This window comes from Mytilus edulis, chromosome 4 (genome assembly GCF_963676685.1).
Source record: "Mytilus edulis chromosome 4, xbMytEdul2.2, whole genome shotgun sequence".
NCBI lineage: Eukaryota > Metazoa > Mollusca > Bivalvia > Mytilida > Mytilidae > Mytilus > Mytilus edulis.
Genome location: NC_092347.1, coordinates 10462286 through 10470606, shown reverse-complemented (window position 1 = coordinate 10470606; position 8321 = coordinate 10462286).

Genomic DNA, 8321 nt, shown 5'->3' with positions numbered 1-8321 from the left:
AATGAGAAATATTGACCTCCATCACGTCAAGTGTTCAAAACAGAAATCCCAGTTAATCAGCACCTCAAATATCATCCGATATTCGGCTTAAGTGAGCAAACACTCTGAAAGGCCGCTCTTTGCATCCTCAACAGACTCGTTTAACCTGAACTACAGATACTTCAAAACCGAGGGAACATATCAATTATAACAGGAAAACAGCATAAAACAGAAAATTTGAAGTGCAACAACAAAACACTTCAGTAGGTCGTAATCCATATATTGACTTTGGTATTTTTCAAATTCTAGACCGGCAACCACAAAAGTATTACCTGAATGTGATTTGCAGTTACTAATTGGCCGTTTCAAAATCTAATGCATTCTGGGTAATATTTTCAAAAGCGTACACCAAAACGTTGTGATTGGTTTAAAACGTCCCAAACAATGATAATCCATCCAATGACGCGACGTTATTTTCGTTTTGGTGTACGAAAAAAATCCATATTCATGCAAAAACTGTTGTTCCTGCATTCACTACAATAATGAATAAGATCATGTTGCATGTTTGTTTTCAAAATTTGGAGAGGATCAAGGCACTTAGAAGTAGTTTAGATAATAAAAAAAAAGGGAAAACTAATTCTTTCTTTATGTGAAGACATTAAACCTCTTTCTTCACAAATTATATATAATTGATTAATAAGATTATATTTTTTCTTCTTTGCAAAATATCAAGACATATTCAACGAGAACAATTGAACCCTCATGGGAAGAACACAAAGGTGCATCTATACATTCTTTTCTAGAAGACGCTGATCAGACATCATAGTCAACATTTGGAAAAATCTTACTTTGTAAAGAATCACTCTGATTCAAACAAAAAATACTCTGAAACTGACATTATCAAGATGCTTGATTTCTTGATTGACATCATATTTGTTACGTGTGAAGGACTTTTTTTTCAACAGACTGTCGGGATACCAATGGGAATCAAATGTTCCCTCTTCTTGCCGACTTGTTTCTTTATTATTATGAGACTGACTTCATAGAGGACCTTTTTAGGAAGAAAGATAACAAGTTAGCAATATCCTTTAGCTTTACCTTCCGCTATATAGATGATGTTCTTCCAGTAAATTATACAAAATGTGTGACTATGTTGAACGAATCTATTAACTATCCCATCGAACTAGAGATAAATGATACTACATATATAGTTAGGTCTTCCTGCCTCATGTCTTGACTTACATCTAGAAATTGACAATGAAGGTCGGTTGAAAACAAAACTTTACGACAACAGAGATGATTTCAGCTTCACAATTGTAAACATTTCTATGTAGCAATATTTCAGCCGCGCCTGCATAAGGAGTATATATCTCCCAACTGATACGGTATTCCCTGACTCGTATTTCATATCATGATTTCCATGATATATGATTGCTACTCACAAGGAAGCTATTAAACCAAGAGTTCCAAGTAACGAGTTTGAAATCATCGCTTCGTAAATTTTACGGACGCCCTCATGAGTTTGTTGACCGTTATGAAATAACCGTTTTACAGATGATATCAGATATGTGCATGAGGTCGTAACTACAATACCCTTCCGTTTTCACGAATGTGACCTACCGAATTAGACTATTTATTGGATTTGTAATAACATAAGCAACACGACGGGTGCCAGATGTGGAGCAGGATCTGCTTACCCTTCCGGAGCACCTGAGACCAGCCTTAGTTTTTGGTGGGGTTCGTGTTGCTTAGTTGTGTTATCTGTACTATAAATTGTCTGTTTGTCTTTTTATTTTCAGCCATGGCGCTGTCAGTTTATTTTAAATCTATGAGTTTTGCTCTCCCTCTGGTATCTTTCGTTCCTCTTTTGGAAAATTCGTTCTTCAATATTTATCAGTCGACTCATTAGTCAATTAGTAAATTGATCAGATTTTTTCGACGAGAAACATTCCAGAATTTGTTAAAGGTGGAAGTATCTTAAATATGATGATTATATTGTAAACATTATTATAGTGTTGAACTATTTATGTGTTATATATAGATATTTGTTCATATAGTTGAATAGAACATGTTCATATTCGACATTTGACACCGGAATTTTCATTTTTTTCGACAGGTGACCTTTTATTATTAGATCGATAATCTTTTTTGAGAACATATATAGCACTTGTCCTTTCCCACTTATATAGAAATAAAATCTGATACCCCCCTCTCCTTAAATAATATTTAATAAATACAAAAGGAACAGAGGAGGTCAACCAAGCTTTTCCCTATAACCAGACTTCTGAATTTTAAGTTTTGCTAATAGATTCAAAACTTTAAAGCTACCTTCATTGGCACATAGAAGTCGTGTCGACATGATACAAACATTCAAGAATTTGATAGTATTTGATGATTCACCATATGAAAGATGTGCTCCTGTTGCGACTTCCATTACTCTTGGACAGTCTTCTACTTATAAAGCCTCGATGTAAATCATCATTTCTTTTAAGGATTTTTTCTTATCGAATTATAAACTATTCTAACGGGTTACCTGAAAAAATGTAAAATCACAAAAATAGTGAACTCCGAAGAAAATTCAAAGTGGAAAGTCCCTAATCAAATGATAAAATCAAAAGATAAAACACATCAAACGAATGGACAACAAATCCTGACTTGGTACAGGCATTTTTAAAATGCGTCTGCAAGAAGGCAACAGTAGTATACCGGTGTTAAAAGGTCGTAAATCGATTGAAAGAAAACAAATCCGTGTTACAAACTAAACATGAGAGAACACATCAAGTATATTAAGATATAAAAACAAAAGAACAACGGGAACACTGAGTGCAAAAAAAAACCCGCAAGCATATATAGAAATGAACTATTTGGTAACAACTGCTACATTCCTTACTTGGTACAGGAAATTTGAAGAAAAAAAGTGAGTTGAACCTGGTTTAATGGCTATACAAATTTCTCCATTAATGACAATATTAAAAAACGAACATGCTGGAATGACAAAATTTCGTGACAGGAATACAGCACAAACACACGAAGTACATTCATCACAGAGATACGTACAGTAAATAATATTATAGTCGACACAACATGCAAACTGCACAGAAACATCGAACATATTCCATGAATGACAAACACCACAGGATATAAAATGCAGTGACGTGTTTACGTTACTTACATGCAAACTCCAACTTTTTTACAATTGATTTCAGAATACTCGTCCACAGAATTTTGATCACAATAATGATATGGAAGCATTATTCGATATACATAGATTTACGAGTTTTGAACAGCGGTATACTACTGTTGCCTTTATATACAACTTGGTCATTATTGCAAAGATGGTATTGTAACGATAACCGAGCGGTCAAGCTTTGGTGTTAACTATAAATATTGGAACCCTTAGTGTGTTGCTATAAGACTGGAACATATGAACTAAAGTTATAACTGGCGACTCTTCTTTGGTAACGTGGTTCTCTGGTATCGTGGTATTCGGGTAGATCTACAGTTGGTTCTGTATAGGTTTTGTGGTACGTTGTTGTATTCTGATAGATCTTAGTTTGGTTCCGTTTAGGTTTTTGTAAGAATAACAGACTCGTTAAATAAAAATCAACTTGTATTGTATTTTATACGTGCAATACATATCAGCAATTCGTAGACATAATAAATAACTTAAGTAACAGTATTCTAGTTTAACAAATAAATACCTTACTTTATTAGAATATCGTAAAGAAAATGGATAGCGGAACTATAATACATAAATACCTAGAAAGTTTACGAACAAGATAGTTTGGTAATCGGCAAATGGTAACGGAAATTCAATGTCAAAACTGATAACGTTTCTCTCGAGAAGTAATTCTCTAAATACAACTTGTTATGGAACTAACAAGCCAACAATATACGGAAATAGTCTGGTTATTTCTGGTTATTCAATCGCTTGGAATTAGCGTGTGTCACTTGCCCAGGGTAAAGTCGTACTAAAGTCTTATCGGTTTTCTCCACCGTATTTATACTTAGGTAAACCATTTACCGAAATGGTTTACCATTTACCATTTCGGCTTACCATTTTTACCTAAATTACCAAACCAAGAGCCGACGTCATAACAAAAATAGGTTATGACGTCATTGGTGTACTTCATTTGAAGTAAACAATTCACAGCTGTTCCGATTGTAAAAACAAAGGAAAGAATAATAAAAAGTTAACAATGTTTACACAAAGTTGTACAATAAATATATAATAGGAACAGTAAATTTACGGTAAGGTTTTAACAACATCATCACACAATTCTAGGGAAAAACAAGTTCCATTCCAAGGGACCCCCATTTCGTTTCAGTATGTACCAGTTCTAGTGATAAATCATCTACATTAATACTGGTCTTTGAAGAGTATTGATTTTTATGAATTACTGAGGGGGATACTGGAAGATAATCTATGAGGGAAAATTACAGCAGGTGAAAAGTTTTGTATGCCCCTCATTTGAAGTATTGAAATATTGAAAACCTCCACTATCCATTCCCAAAACTTTTCGAGGCTCTCTTTTCAGGTTGCAAATGACAAGTCCCTTGGGATGGACAGATATATCCGGGTGTTCCACTTTAATTTGGTTAATCTGAATTCCGAAATAAACAAAATTTGATGGATCATTACCTATAGAATAGTATTCTATCAATAAAGGCAATAGTAGTACACCGCTGTTCAATAGTCATTAATTGATTTTACTAGCCACAAAAAAAACCTGACACATCAACTACAAGAGGAAAAATAAACAACAAAATAAACGAAACAACAGAAACACGTAACTGATTCAAAAACAAACACCAACATAGATACAAATCGAATGTTTAAGACAACTGCCATATTCCTGACTTGAAACAGAAAATGTTTAGAAAAATAAATAAACAAATAATATAACAGTACATTTCAACATGTAAACCACATAATAACAACGAACACATAAAATAAATTTACTACAGTACACAAATAGAGCACTTTGGAAATATGAACTGTACGTTACACGAATGTATCAACGCCACAGAAAGTGACGTCACAGGTAAATAAATAGAAAAAAAGAAAATAAAATTGGGAGAAAGTTTGTTAAGGTGTTATTTGATGCATTTTCTAACAATTTCAAGAATATTAATGTAGAATTGTGTAAGTAATGGTGTTACTATTTGTATTTTCTAACAATGTCGTTTTTTTCTTCTTCTAAATCAAACTGTGTAAACACAAATAAATCTTTTGCATATAGTTACTTTAAACTAAAAACCATATAAATGAACAAGGTGATTAATTATTTTTACTTTAACATACATATAAAAAAAAAAAAAGAACTAAAACCATAAACGATATGACATAAAACAATATCAACCAGAATTTTAAATGAGAACATTATAACTAAATACACGAATGTTGAATGTATTAATACCGAGACACATCTGATGGCAATGCGAATTCACGTTCATCAATACAGTCATATTCGGAAATATGTCATATTCGAAAGACGTGGTAAAATTCCGTTAGTAACTAGTAGTTCAGACACAGACACATCGGATAGATCAACCAATTCGTGATAGCGTCCATAAAATTTCGGAACTTTATCTTTAATCTTTCCTTCTCATAAATTATATTAATTCCTTGATGATCGATTTGTGAAATCAATAATATTTTAGAGAAATATTATGGGTTGTAATAGGGTTTGTAACTTAACTCGAAACAAGGATTCTTTGGTCATTTTGTACATACATCCTTTCTTATTATAAGTTGTAAGGCTATAAAGTCGTCTTTAATGTCTTTGTCTGCGGTTTTTGCCATCGACAGATGTTGACAGGTATTATAATAAACTCAATGCAATATAAATCCTTTTTTCCCTTTTATTTGTAAAGAAATGTATAGATTTTCCCTTTTTATTATAAGTTGATAGATTTGTTCGTCAGAAACTTGAATATCCATTTATAATATTAAATAGATATATGTTGAAAGATGTGGTATGAGTGCAAATGAGACAACTATCCATCCAAGTCATAATTTATAAGTAAATTATTATAGGTGAAGGTACGGTCTTCAGCCCACATACGATCCGACAACAATAATTTTACAAATTATTTCAACAAATCAAAATTCTGCTTTCATGTCTTTGAAATAGCAAAAGCTATCGGAGCACTCGAGTAAGCCGATGTATGATTTAAAAAAAAACAGCCACATGTGTGTCTTAGATATGTAACATTTTCGGAAAGTTTTAGACGTCTTTCATTTATTTTTGAAAACATTTTTAATATCGGTATATTTTACGCATTACTATCTTTTAAGCATAAGTTGATTGCATCCAATTACTATTTTAAAGTAACATCCAGAAGTTTTAAAAATGTTTGTAAACATACAACTACCGCACCGAATATTCGTTCGTCGAAAATGTTTTTGTTATATTATTACAAATTTATTTCACTTTTTTTGTACGTTGAATATACGTTTTAGAAAGTAATAAATCATATATGAGAATTTAATTCATATCGTTGAACATTATTTTGACAGCTTACTGACGTGTTATTTGATCCACAGGGTCGTTAAAATATGTTCTTTCCGAAATTGTTACATGTTTTAAGATACAACATTGGACGAACAACTTGTATGTTTGTGTTTTGACATCTTAACCAATAGTTAGAAGTCCCTTGCTTTACCAAACCGTTAATAACTTCCTCGATTCCATTGAAATGTAGATGTTATACTGAAGAGATATTCCTAAATCAGAGTTTACAGTAGGTAAATTATAATAACTTTAATTACGTTTATCTAAAATCTTAAAATTTAAATACTTGATTGTTTTTCTACTGCTCAAATTTCCAATATAATATTTTGTCGTTTTCGGTTTTAGAAACATTTTTAATCCTATGCACCTTTTCTATCAATTTTCAAAATTTTGGCTTTTACATTTTTTGCATTTTAAATAACGGCAACAGAAAAAAAAATGGTGGATTGAACCTGGTTTTGTGGCATACCCAACCTTTAACTTTTATGGCAATGTTATATATAACATTAAAATAACAACATTACATGACAGAACTACAATACAAATAAATAAGAGAACATACTGGACAGAGAAATACACGAATAATAGCTAACAAAAGGTACCAGGTTTAAAATTTGATACGTCCGACGTGCGTTTCGTCCACACAAGACTCAGCAGCGACGCTCAGATGAAAAAAGTTGGAAAGCCAAATCAAGAACAAACTTGAAGAGCACTGAGGACCAAACGTTCCCAAAAGTTGTGCCCAATACGGCTACGGTTTTCTGCTTGGGATAAGAGCATCTTTATTATTAAGAATAATTCAAACTTTTGCAAACAGTACATTTTATAAAATGACTATATAATAGATATACATAATAAAACCGAAGTGATGACTAACTACAGAAAAAAACCGAATACATTACATAAAACAAACTAATCCAGCATATAAAAATACATAGCCGAGTTAGCCAAAGCCTAAACGCACAAAGTGACGTCACATTTAAAATTCATAATTTACGTGATGAGCTTAAAGCGATCGTTGACATGCATATTTACACTCAGAAATCCTCAAAAAAAATATTTGGGGGTAATTTGTATTAGTCCTGTTTAATTATTTACTTTACTCGTTGTTATCTTAGGTCATTAATATGAAATAAATAAAATTTCATTCTAATAAAAGCGTAACAAACTTATGGATCGACCTCCAGCTAACCATCTTATTTCAATAGAATTAGCGATAATATTACACAGAAAACGCAAACATTATTGAAATAAAAAGAAAACAAGATAATAACGAATTCGGTGAAAAATAGGCGTAGAACTAACACAAGTTATGTACATGATGTATTGAAGTACAATAGTCTCAAGTACGATTAATGATAGTTTCAGTTCAATCATATATATATGGTGATGCTATCCAATATTTTGTGATCTTTAGTATAGTAAATTTTTAATCTGAAAAATAAATAATGTTTAAAACAATCACAACCTTTTTGACTTGTTCATCTTATATAGAAGATCTGTCAAGATCTGTTTGTAATGTTTCCTTGTATAGTAAAACATCATCAAATTCATTAATTAACATGACTGTGAAAGGTTTTGCTATCTGCCGTCTGTGAACCTTTCATCATTTCAACCAGGCGATTAACATATGATAGCCTCAACACAAAAATAGGGTTTTAGGGTGTTTTTTTTTGTCTCATGTTCATAAATATTTGTTGATTGACTGATAATATGAAGGTTAATAGTATAACAAAAAGATGATTTATTTTTTGATATTATCATACGATATAGGCCTAAACGGAATGTTTTTCTTGACAGACTTTGTCTTAGGAAAAGTGGACC